Genomic DNA, 12,976 nt, shown 5'->3' with positions numbered 1-12,976 from the left:
TAAGGTTGTGAGAAAAGAAACCCTACACAAATATTTCAGCACAGGCCGAAAATCAGATCTGGAAATTCTGATTTTGTAGATCTCGATAGATAATCTATCGAGCTTCGATAGATAATCTGTCCAGCTTTAATGAACAACTTTTCTTCACTCGTTTCTTGGTCCAATTTTCATGGCTTTAATACTTGGTTTGAACAACATGTTTCTTGAAGTCTTAAACCGTCCTAGATCTATCCAAATACTAGTAAAGTACATTTTTTCAGAGGATTAGCCGATTACATAAAATATATCCTTAACATGAATGACCTATTAATCTTTTCCCTTTAGCATTAAAGCCTTACTCACACATGGTGTAAACCTAGATCCAATTCAAAGGGAAGCCCAAGTGCAAGTGTTTGATCTTTGTTTGATTTAACCTAAAAGAAAAAGTTCAAAAAAAATTTGAAGAAAAGAAGAAAGTCTTTTGTAAAGAAGAAAATTTTTCAAAAAAAAAATCTTCCGTAAAATTTTTTTTTGAAGTGGAATTAAAAAAAGAGATAGAGAGAGAAAACTTTTCGAAAGAGAGAATTTTTTAAAATGGAAAAAGAAAAGGAAAAAAAAATTTTAAATGAAAAGTTTGAAAGGAAGAAAAGAGATGATCCATAAAACCATGATATACCCTAAGTTTTGGGCTCATTCAAAAAAAAATTCAAATCAAGGGAGCCCAAGATGACAAGTATACCGTAGACTTTGGAGGAAGGCATTGGGTTATAAAGTCATAACATACCCTAGATTTTGGATCAAAATTCAAAAATCTTTTTCAAAAGTAAGAGAACCCAAGATCATGAATATGCTATAGACTTTATTGAAAAGATGTTGGAACCACCCATGTTTTGGGAAAATTTGAAACCCTAAAACCCAAAGACATGGGTAGGCTCAGCAAGAGCCCAATGAGGATTAAAAGATGAAATCTTTTTGAACCAATTGACTCAAATTAGGGGCAAGGCCCATTTGAGAATGAAAGATAAAAGTGGATCAAAATTTTGAAACTAGGGGCAAGCCTCATGAGGGGAGAGAGTGAACATTCAAGATGGGCTTTGTAATGGGACAAATAAAAGACTTTGATGTGTTGAGATAAAACTTGGTCACTTTTCTTTTCAAAAAACAAATTCCAAAAAAAAGAGAGAAAAGATATGGACTTCTAAATGTCATGGCTCATTTCAAATACAAGTTCAAATCAATCTTTCATGTGAAAAGAAGTTTTCAAAAATATGTTGGGCTTGCATTATAAATGGGGCATTGAATTTTGTGTTTGAATTCTTTGATGAGACCATTTTCATAAGGTCTAATAGAGCACAAGATGTGGACTAACCTTGCAAAATTCATGAACAACCTATGCTTAAGCCCAAATGAAGATGAGAGGGTGAGATGAGTGACTTGTAATTAAATCTAAGGCCCCAAAGAAAAGAAAAAAGAAGCAAAGAAAAAAAACCAAAAGAAAAGAAAAAGAAAGAAAGAAAGAATGTTGGGCTTGGATTCAAACGAAGAAAGATGAGAAAGTGAGATGTGTGTATGATGTAATTGGGCTGTAAGCATAGGGAAAACATGAACTTTGAAAGATTGATGGAGCTTATTCTATTTATAAGTCTAAGATAATGAATTGATACAAAACTTAGAATACAAATGAGGCATACATGTAGTCCACATTTTGATGCAAGCAAGAAAAGTTGATTAAGACGTTTGATCAAATTTTATTTTAGGCACAATAACACTCTCTACTCAAAAGAACTTCCTAAGTTCACTTGGTTTCGATCACCTAGCCCTAGTCGCCTAAAGGAATTTGACACTATTGTACTAGAAGACATTGCTAGAGCTACTAATGAGGCAATTGAGAAGGTTACCCAAATGTTGCAAGGAGAAATGTTAGCACAATTGGGAAATTGCCTACGTTGTTTGGGAGAAGGAAGAAGGGAGAAACCCCAACAAGATAAGGAAGGTGAGGAAGATGAAGTTAATCATGATAAGAATGGGAAGATAGACAAGATAGTTTTTGAGACTGCCATGATGAAGGAAAAGATGGAAAAGATGCAACAAGCCTTTCACAAGGCCAAGGGATGGATGACTTCTTGTATACTATGGGTGGATTGGGCTCAACCTTATTGGTGCAATTGGCTCCCAAGTTTGAGATTTCTGATGTTGAAAAAGTTGATGGAAGTGGTGATCCAAGGCAACATATTCGACAATATTTGAGCTTAGTTAGGATGAAGGGATTAGATGAGAAGCAAGCTTTGTGTGCCTTCCCCATGTCTCTCATGGGAAATGCCTCGAGATGGTACTACAACTTGGATCCAAGCAAGACTAAGGTGTGGAATAAGCTAGTGGATTTGTTTGTGGACCAAATTATCTTCAACACCATGATTGATGTGACTTTGAGAGACTTTAAGACTACTAAGCAAAGGTTAATGAAAAATTTTCTAAGTATATGATGAGGTGGAAAAACAAAGTTTGAAAGAAGGTTAATAGGCCCAATGAAAAGGATTAGATTAACATGATCATCAAGAACTTGCTTCCAGCATACAATGATAGGCTTATGTTGTTTTCCCCTTTACCCAAGGTTTAGGATAACGAACCTAAGAGAATAGGTACTTACAGAATCCAGCAATTGGATTTTGCACCCACGCACCATGTTTGCTTGATTGCTTGCATGTTTTCTTGTTTGTGTTGTGTGCATGTTTGAAGTTATTTTGATAGTTTGGAAGTAATCACAACTCAAAAGTGATTAAAACGCTTTGAAAATGATGCTGAAAAATTACCTTTGCTCACAGTTTTGACAATAGCTTTTGCTCCACAAAGATGTTTTGAGTGTGGTTTGTTTCATTGGAAAGTCAACATCCTAAGCTTAAATTAGAACAAATATTTAGCCTAATTTGGACTTATATTGAGTGAGTTATGACCATTTGAAGTTGGGCCAACCTAGTAGTCAAAATTAGGGTTTTTAGGGATGTATGCGCATCCGTGCACACGTACATGCACACGCATGTTGCGTTCCAAAACTTCTGTTTTAGGTTCCTCGACCCTTGGGGATGTCAAAAGAAATCTAAAAGGCCCCCAAAACCCTAGTTTAAACATATACATACAACCTTATGTCTCCAAAATAAAACACTATCTAAAAAGAGTGCCTCTTTGCTTTCTAAACCCTATTCTCTCTTAAAAATCCTAGGGCAGTAGCTACCACATTTTTTACAAGAATTCAAAACCTTTTTCCAGCACAAAAAAGGCAAAAACTTATTTTAATGGGATTTCTCAAAACCTTTTCAAAACCTTTTATTTTTGAGTTGTGATTACTAATGGACGATTGACATATTTGATTCAATTGATTATCATTCAATCTTATTATGTAGGCACTGAGAGGCCGGTTAAAATATCAACCAAGTTGTGTTCCATAAGCATGGTGAATCTCCCTTCATAGCTTTTCCTTGATTTGGATTATTTATAACTTGTGTTATTGTTGTTCTTAATTTTATTTGTGTTATATATTCTTAGAAATATGATTTGATTTGTTTGGGTTCAATTTGTTGCGTCTTATCATGTTTTGATTAATGAGTTGAATGATTGGATATATTCGTGAACTTGTTTTGATGTGTTAAATCTTACTCTTGTTTGTTGTTAGATCCAATGCATGTTTAGGAATAGTTTTTTTTTTGTTTACTTCATTTTGTTTGTCTTTGATATCTTTTTCGCTAGTTTAGGTTGTTTAGTTGTGTATTAGAAGTATGCTAGGGTTTTTTTAAAATTGTTGTTTTGTTTTTTTCTTTAAAATTGTGTTTTTGGGTGTGTATGCATGCGTATGCATACTCGAAGTATGCGTATGTAGAGAGGCAAAATTCTTGACCTATCACAGGCTAACACATCATACTACCAAGTCCACAAAGTATGACTAGTTACAAAGCGCCACATACTGCTACTAGGTTTTGCTATCACTATTCAAAAACCAACATAAATTTCCCAAGTGTCATTTAAATAAAGACATAAAAAAATGCAAAAACCAATCACACATCAGCACGTGTAAGCAATGATATAAGTAGCCCAACATGTGTAAGCAATGAGATAAGCAATCCAATCGGGTGCTAACATGTGTCACCTTGAAAATCAAGACATTTTGGCCAATCAAACGATGCCTTGTGTCTTGGAGAAAAAGTCTTAAAAATCCTCCAATCAGATTGTAGCATGTGTCACAAATCAGACTTCGCCACGAAAAACACACGAAGAACTCCAAGAACATGAAGAACAAAGGGTTTCTAACAAGCTCATAGCCAAAAATTCATTGTAATTTTGTTTCAAAGACCTTATATCCATTCTTCAGCCAAATTGAAGTATATTTGGTGTTCGAATCAAAATCACCTTGTGAGAGACCTCGCCAAAAGAGCACCTCTCAAAAGAGAGAGAGAGAGAGTTTTATGGTGTGCTTTTTAGGGCACCTCTTTTTTTGGGTAAGTGGTGTGGAGTCGCCACTTATTTTTTTATAAAAATAAAATAAAAAATACAATACAAATACATTACTGAATTGCTTCGTTTCATTGATTGAATAGACAAGATACATGTTTGAAAATTTGAACATTACATGGCTTTGGGTCCTAGTTACAAACTATCAAATAATACATGACTTTTTGTCCTAGTTACAATCAACCTAAAATAAAAAGCAAAGATAAGACCTAGGTCTACCTATCCAAAGACACTAAATTCAGAGGCTAGGTTATGGAATGGGAAGGTATTAGGTACCCATTCCTCACAGACAAAGTCTGGTCTTCTAGACTCTTGTGACCAATGTATCCTCTTTTTTGTTTAAAATTAAGATCTGTTTTTATGATTAGAAAAAATTAATTTTGACTTAAAAAATCAGATATGTTTTTGTTTATGTAAAAAATGGTTTTTGAAGAGAAAATTCCGATATGTTTTTATTTAATAAAACAAAGTCTTTTGGTTGGTCAAAAAAATTTAGATCTATTTTTTAAGAGATAAAAAAATGGTTTTGATTTTTGTAAAAGATTAGATCTGTTTTGTGATGATAAAAAATAGTTTTTTTATAACACAAAAATCAAATTTGTTTTCCATTTGAAAAGACTTTTTATGGAAAGGGTCTCATTCATAAAATAATTTCATGCTACATGGACCAAACAATACAAACAACAAAAACAACAATACATGATCTCTTTCTTTATTTCAAAAATTTGCATGCATTAAAAAATTAGATCGGTAGCTAAAGAAGATGCAAAATCCATTTTTTGTTTTAAGAAATATTCAGATCTACATCTAAGGAGGATGTAGATCCGTTTTATTTTGAAGAAAAAGAGTTAAGTACATGCAGATCTTTAAAACTAAGAAAAAAATTATAGTAACAATAAAAGAATCATGAGCATATTTTCACAATCTAAATTAACAAGTCAGAATATGAATATTTGAAACAATAAAACATGCATCATCATGATAAGAGAAACATAAAAACAAAAGGGTTAGAAAACAACCTCTTTCATGAGTACTCTTCTACTTGAGAATATGTTTTAGGGTTCAAAGAAACTTGTTCAGTTATCTTTGAAGCCTAAAAACCCTAATTTTTGTAGCAAATCTTAGAGAGGATCAGCAAATGTTAGCAATTTGAGAGTCTCAAAAAGTATGCCTCTATAAGCGTAAAAACAAAGGTGCTGAATTATGAGACCCAACCTTTATTTATAGAGACTGAAGTGCTTAAAAAATAAGCAACGATGCTTAAAATGGGAATTGGGATGCATCCTTCTGTGAAAAGGTTGAAAAGGATGTGCCTTATCGTCACTTGAAGGTCGTTGTACCAAAGCCCAAAAGATGGGAATTTGGCACTTTTAAAGTGCCGTTCGGCACTCCAAAAGTGTCGTTTGGCATTCCAAAAGTGCCGAATTGGCTCTTGGACACCGAACGCACACCTAGACGTGTTTTCATCCTCCGTCTATGATTTTTTTTTATCTCTTTTTTGGATAATTCAGGTTTTTTAAGAACAATTATCTTGTAGATAAATCCCTTAAAATAAATCTTGATAAAGTTCAGATTATCCACAATTTTATTATTATCTAATCATCCCTTTTATTCCTATGCATGCAACCCTATTTTAAACACTAATTATCAACTAATCACAAAATTATTTAATTAATTTTAATTGTTTGACCAACATGTAATGCAAGAACAAATTGATGCATGTGAGGCAAGAACAACTTGATGCATGTAATGCAAGAACAGCTTGATGCATGTAATGCAAGAATGATTTTTTGGGTACATGGGTGGACACTCCAATCATCTTCCTTGATTTAATCATGGGTGCAAAATCAATTGTCTACACACATTACCACAATTCCAATCAACATATCTTTCAAGGAGATCGAATCAGAGGATCACTCTTTTGTACCACATACTCATCAATAAAAATACATATTTGTGAAACTATTTTACTTGTTTGACTTTATTTCAAACTCGAAATTTAGTCGTCTATGAATTTTGGCATGCTCGGTAGGATGTCTCTGCCTCTCATCTCATTCTTCTTCAAAGAAAGAAATCTTCATCATCTTACTACCAACTTCAATGACCTTTAACAAGAACATTCAAGCTTCAACAATCGCTACTTCAATTAGACTTGGTTGGGCTACCACCAACAACTGCATTGGTGCAATCAATTGTAGCCAACCTAAAGCTCACAATCAACTTCAATCTCAAACAACCTAGGAAGCCAAGGTCCAAACAGTCATCTCCTTAGACCCTCTTGAAGTAAACAAGGTCATTAACAAGAAAATCTCCACTTTGGAACACCTCAAGTATGGAGGCAAATCCCCGTCTTCCTCCACAAGAAGTTGGTCACATGATTTCTCTCCCACCGTAGGAACCCAAGAGATGAGATTTCACATGCTCACATCAATTTACTTTCTTCTCCATCATCTTGGGAAGTTGTATCAGTCATGATGATTAACACCTCTACCATGGAAGAAAAGATTGTTGAAATGGAACAAATGGTCATCCTTCTCATAAAAGCACTTAAAGATAAGGACCTCTAAATTGCAAATTTAATGAATAAACTCGATGTACAAGGTCTTGGTGAATAAAATCATGGTCATAAATTCCCATCTGGCTTCACTGTGAAGGATGATAAAGGGAGAGAAATTGAAAACACTTCCCGACAATAACAATCTACTTCACTTGCTTTGTTGTTAGTCCAACAATTGCAAGACATGATAACAAGTACTATTCGGGCACAATATGGAGGTTCTTCTACAAGTTTTCTCACATATTTAAAACCATACACGAAGCACATTGACAATATGAGAATGCCAATTGGCTAATCCTTTGACAAAACGCACTTTAATTGTAATTGGGTAGATCTAGGATGGGTTTAGTACTTCAAGAAACAAGTGTTCAAGTTAAATATTGAAGCCATACAAGTTTGACCAAGAAACAAGTGAAGGAAATTCTGTTCATTAAAGCTCAACAGAAGTCTCGACAGAAGTCTCGACAGAATCCTTTCTATTGAGATTTAATGTTGAAGCTTGACAGAAGCTCAACACAAGCTGTATCTATCGAGAATTACGAAATCAGACTTTTCAAATTTGATTACACGCGTATGCTTATGCATTTGCGTAGGGTTTATTTTCTCATAACCCTAAAAATATATAAGGCTTATTTTAAAGGGCGTAACATTATGCACAGAGTATGCCAAGAGAATACAAGCAGATTGTGACCTAGTTCATTATTCTCTCTGAAAAAGCTACTGCGTTTTTACACCAAGGGTTTTATGACCAAGGATTTTCTTGATCTTCATTGTTGATGAACTAAAGAACTTTGCAACTAACAACCTCTTCAAGTTGGTGGACTTAGTCACATACTAGGATCTGTACATCATTGGTTAGTCACGTACTGGGATTCGTGCATTGAATAGAGAGATTGCTGCTACAATACAAGTCCAATTGGGTATTGGGGTAAAGGTTCAACTGTAGGTTGCTATTTTGGGATAGGCCAAATGATTTGGTAAGATTCCTTATACTTGTAACTACTTTTGATTGATAATAGTGGATTCTCAAGAGTGGTAACCATAAATTCACCGCAGTGGGGTTTTACCTCAGTGGTTTTCCCCATTCGTAAACAAATCACTTGTGTCAAATTTTATTTTCGCTGCATTTAGTTATTTGTTGATTTGTTTATGCTACCACGCTATTACATGTGATTTGACTAATTAATTAACTTGGGCAATTAATTAATTTGCAAGGGGTCAATTCATTTTAGCCCCAACAAGTGGTATCAGAGTAGGCACACTCTGATTAGGTTTAATCTTTGCTGTGGGATCCATTGACCACTGTTTGTCATGGACATAGGACAGTCTCTTATTATACCTCCTTTATTTGATGGTACTAACTATGCATACTAGAAAGTACGCATGAGAGCTTTCTTGCAGTCTTTAGATGAGAAAGTGTGGCAAGCTATGAAGATTGGCTGGACTGAGCCAAAGGAAGCACTGGCTGATTAGGATGATGCAAAGATTAAAGCGGCAAACTTCAACAGCAGAGCATTGAATGCCATATTCAGTGCAATCATGAATGAGGAGTTTAATAAAATGTCCTCGACTGAAACTACAAAGGAAGCATGGACCATTATCCAAATGACCTATGAAGGAACTAAGGCCTTTAAAGATTCCATGCTTCAAAGGCTTACTACAAGTTTTGAGGAGATCAAGATGGAGGAGGATGAGTCATTCGATGAGTTCTATGCCAAACTCAAGGACATAGTGTCACGCCCCAAAACCCAAAGGGTTCAAAGCGTGAAAAAGATATCTCAAGTACCTGTAAATTTTTACTTTTCGACAATTCAATCCACATAAATCCTATCAAGTATCAACATTAAGAATTATCTTAATAATTTCATTGAATATACTCTCAAAGTAAGTCAGAGCTCTAAGCATTAATTACAAAGACCATTAACCACAAAAGAATAGAGGTCTGAATAATAATTACATTTCAATAGCTTGTCCCATCAGTGGGAAACATAGTCACAACCACTATAATATACAAAAGAATGAGTCAAACCTATTCTAAAATGTACATCATCAAATAAACTCCATTACAAAAGTTCAGCCTCCATCAGTAGTTAGTCTAACTACTATTAGCCACCAAAAGCTGTCTCAAAATATTGTTGCCTACTCTGAAAAGTTTATAAAAATAATGGGATGAGACAGGGCCTGGTAAGTAGCATAATTAATGGGGGTGGGGGAAATGCAAGTTCCAACTTCAATAATAATAATATGACAAGACTGGTTAAATAATGAAATGCCAAATTTCTCTAAGTAACTACCTTGAAACAATATACTATAATTTGTGAGCACTAACAATATAAATTCCAAAGCCATAATATCTAATATAAGACAAATTATCACAATAATATACCACACTACCACATAGACTGGTCAGGGGATCCACCCATTCACAACTGGCATGATATTGTCCTCTCTGGTATGCAGACTCTTGGCCCCATGGATAGCAGCCTCACCCATACCCTCAAGGTTTTTCTCTCTCCCCATGGGCAGCAAAGAGAGCACGTCAAATAGGACCTCTCTTGCATGTGGTCTTTTGGCCCCATGGACAACAGCCTCACCCACACACAATCAAGGAACCTCTTCCCCCCATGGACAGTGGGGAAGAACGCGTCATCCAAAATGAAAGGGCACTGACCTAGATTTGATTCCGTTGTCACAAAGACTACGAAACCAAATCGGATGATTACCGGGAAATCACACATGGCATGGTGTTAAAACTACATGATGCTCATGTTAGGATTTGTGCCCTTAAATCCTATTGTATGATGCTATGTATGATATTATGTATGACATGATGTATGACTTAATATTGTGTTTGATAAAGTTATTTTATTATTATCTAAAATAATGGTAACATGAATATGGGACATTATCATATAGTCCATGAGATGCATTGTATGTGATTTATGTAAAAAGTCACAGAAGATGTAAATCACAAGTTCTTTGTAAACTCAGAATTTATAGTTCGTAGTCGGTGATGAAATTGGGCATTTCATCTGCGAAGGCTATAACGTGTCAACTAAGATGATTTGTCTTGATCATGGAAGTGGAAACTTCTAGTTGATATATTGATATGTTTTAAGAGTTAAAATATATTGAACAGGACCGCTGTGAGATTTATTATTTTCCTAACGACTGTCAAATGAATAATAAATCTCATGACTTCTATTTGCATGAACTCTTAATCCTGAGAGAATAATGGACCTGATCATGAAGTGTAGGTTGCTTTGATATATCAGGAGTGAGATCTGAAGTGACAGTCAAAATCTCAGTATGTTGGGCAACCACATTTAGTGTTGATGGAACATATATTCTCAAGATGGAATTCATAGTCTCTTGATGGAGATATAAAATATTCCCTTGAGATAAGTTTAATGGTTTTAGTTATTCAGAGAGTTTGGCCTAACCACTTTAGTAAGAAATTACTAAAGTATATATTTATGAAATTGGATTTCATAAATATATAATGAATAACTTTAAAGAATTAAACCGGGTACTCAAGGATAAGATGCAGTAATTTACAAAGTGGCAGTCTATATTTATGACTTTGTGTTACTACGAATATTTTATGAAGGGGTTACGTGTATAATAAAGTCTTGGGATATAATTTATTAATAAGGCCTAGAGTGCAATTATATTTATATAGTGGTATTAAATATAATTAATGGTAACTTTGGACTTGTCAAGAGTTGACGGAAAAGCCCAAGGCCCATTGGAGCTAGTGTCTTATTGGTCCTTTTTGGTCCCACTCCAAGCCACACACTAAAGCCCAATTGGAAAGGCCCAATAGACCAGCCCAATTAGATAATCAGTTAGTTATAAAGGGAGAAACATACAGAATTTTTTTTTAAGAGATTAGAAAAGAAAAAGAAATGGTGTGTGAGAGAGTGTAAGACACACTTTCATTCTCCCTTTGAAAAACTGATTGAGAGACCACACATTTTGGGCGTAAAGTGGAATTGGAGTGAAGATTAAAAGTGTTCCCAAGTGCTTCTAATCTTTGTTTTGAATTTCTCCACACCAAGGTACGCTATCTTGTTCTTAAATTCTGAAATTTACATAGTGCACGTTATCAATCATGAATGAAATAGATCCTTGTTTGTCGCTTCCGCTATGTGTTTGTATGAGATACAAAACCAGAATTTTTCCTTCAGCTCACAAGTTACATTACTTTGAAACACATAGTTTATATCCAAGTAGTTTTAGAAAAACCTTAAATAATCTACTTCCATTAAGTTTGTAAGGTTTTCAACTTCATTCTTGCCACAAAGATTTTTTATCAATTTCTCAAATACTAAGACAAGATAAGCATCTTTAAATTTTCTATTATACCATAGAATCCATAATTTCCTTATCAAAGATTAAACAAAAGATGCTCATTTTTCCATGTCAACAATTCATACATTTCCCCAAATGCAATACCAAGTATGATGCATTTTTATATAATAATAATATGTAATAGGGTCACAACACGACAATTTTAAGAAAACGTATATTCATACATAATTTTCCAAAATGCGTTTGACCCAAAAACATCGTTTGTGAAATATGAAAATTTTCCAAAAATATCCCATTAAGAAGCTACTTACCTCGCAGCCACAAAAGCCTAACTCTCCAAGCTCCAAGGAGATTAGCTAGAACCTAAACAATATCAAGTAAACCTATCACAATAAGTCTAAAACTTGAAATTATATCTAACCAAAATTTAGGATTTGACAAATAAACACTTAATTAGGCAAGCCTACTATTCAACCTCATCAATAATAATATATACCATTCCCAAAGTTTCTCAACAAATTTATTCACAAGGTATCAACTCCAATTTATAGAGTTAACCCATTTCATAATATCTCCAACATTATGACTAGTTTTCATAAGATTTACACTACATCATTAAGAGACCCATGTAAGCAAAAATCAACATATCCTCCAAGACAAGAAATTTAGAATTTCACTAACTCCAAATAAACCCAATGACAATGGCAAAATTAAATTTACCAACCATCATACATTATATCTTAAAACCCCTAAATTTTTCCACCATACATAAACCTTGAATAGCCATTTTAGCACATAATATGTATATACCCACTCATCAAAATTCCACCAATACAAAACCCATACATAAAAACACATAAATATCACTTCCAATGCACATAAATCACATGGGTATCATTATCAAAACTTAGATAAAAAATATCCTCAAGCAAAAGTGTAAAACCCACCAAAGGATTAGAAATTTTTACCTCAAATAAAATGATGAAGATGCTTATGGGTTCCTAAGAATTTTTCCGGTGATCTTGCCGGAAAAATGATGGTGAGATGGTGTGTTTTGGTGAGGAGGCCAGCGGGTGAGATGAGGAATGAGTGTGCTTAAGTGAAGAGAAAAGAAAGAAAAATGAAAGAGAGAAAGAAAGGTGAGAGCCTGCCAAAAAAGGAGAAGAAATAAGGAGAATATGAGTGGTGGAGAGTGATGGGTAGTGGGGTTAGGTGGGGGGCACATGGGAGGGCTTAAAATCTGCCCTTAACATTTTTTTTTTTTCAAAAGCTGACAGGGACGTGACATTCTTCCCCTCTTATAAAAATTTCGTCCTCGAAATTTTACGTACCTTGATTTTGAAAAAGGCTTGGTTATCTTGACAACATATCATCTTCACGCTCCCAAGATGCCTCTTTCTCTGAGTGATTCTTCCAAAGCACCTTTACCCAAGCTATTGTCCTTTTGCGTAGCACTTGCTCTTTACGGTCCAAAATCTCTATTGGAACTTCTTCATATGATAAATCATCTCTAATCTGAAGGGGCTCATATCTCAAAACATGTGAAGAGTCAGGAATGTATTTCCTCAACATAGACTCATGGAAAACATTATGAATTCCTGACAAGGCCGGTGGTAGAGCAATTCT

The 12,976-nt window shown here is 34.5% G+C and overlaps 1 long non-coding RNA gene across 1 annotated transcript; it reads right to left on the bottom strand.

The window, feature by feature from the left end:
- Nucleotides 1–8,917: 8,917 nt before the first annotated feature.
- Nucleotides 8,918–12,442, bottom strand: LOC142608355 (uncharacterized). Its single transcript, XR_012839466.1, has 3 exons — nt 12,319–12,442; nt 11,662–11,713; nt 8,918–9,180 (listed from the first exon to the last, which is right to left on the bottom strand). It is a non-coding gene; the product is annotated as an uncharacterized LOC142608355 (long non-coding RNA).
- Nucleotides 12,443–12,976: the final 534 nt, after the last annotated feature.

The sequence above is a fragment of the Castanea sativa genome, chromosome 8 (genome assembly GCF_040712315.1).
Source record: "Castanea sativa cultivar Marrone di Chiusa Pesio chromosome 8, ASM4071231v1".
NCBI classification, from domain to species: Eukaryota; Viridiplantae; Streptophyta; class Magnoliopsida; order Fagales; family Fagaceae; genus Castanea; species Castanea sativa.
The sequence above is the reverse complement of the archived record's forward strand: the minus strand, read 5'-3'. Positions and strand labels throughout refer to the sequence as shown.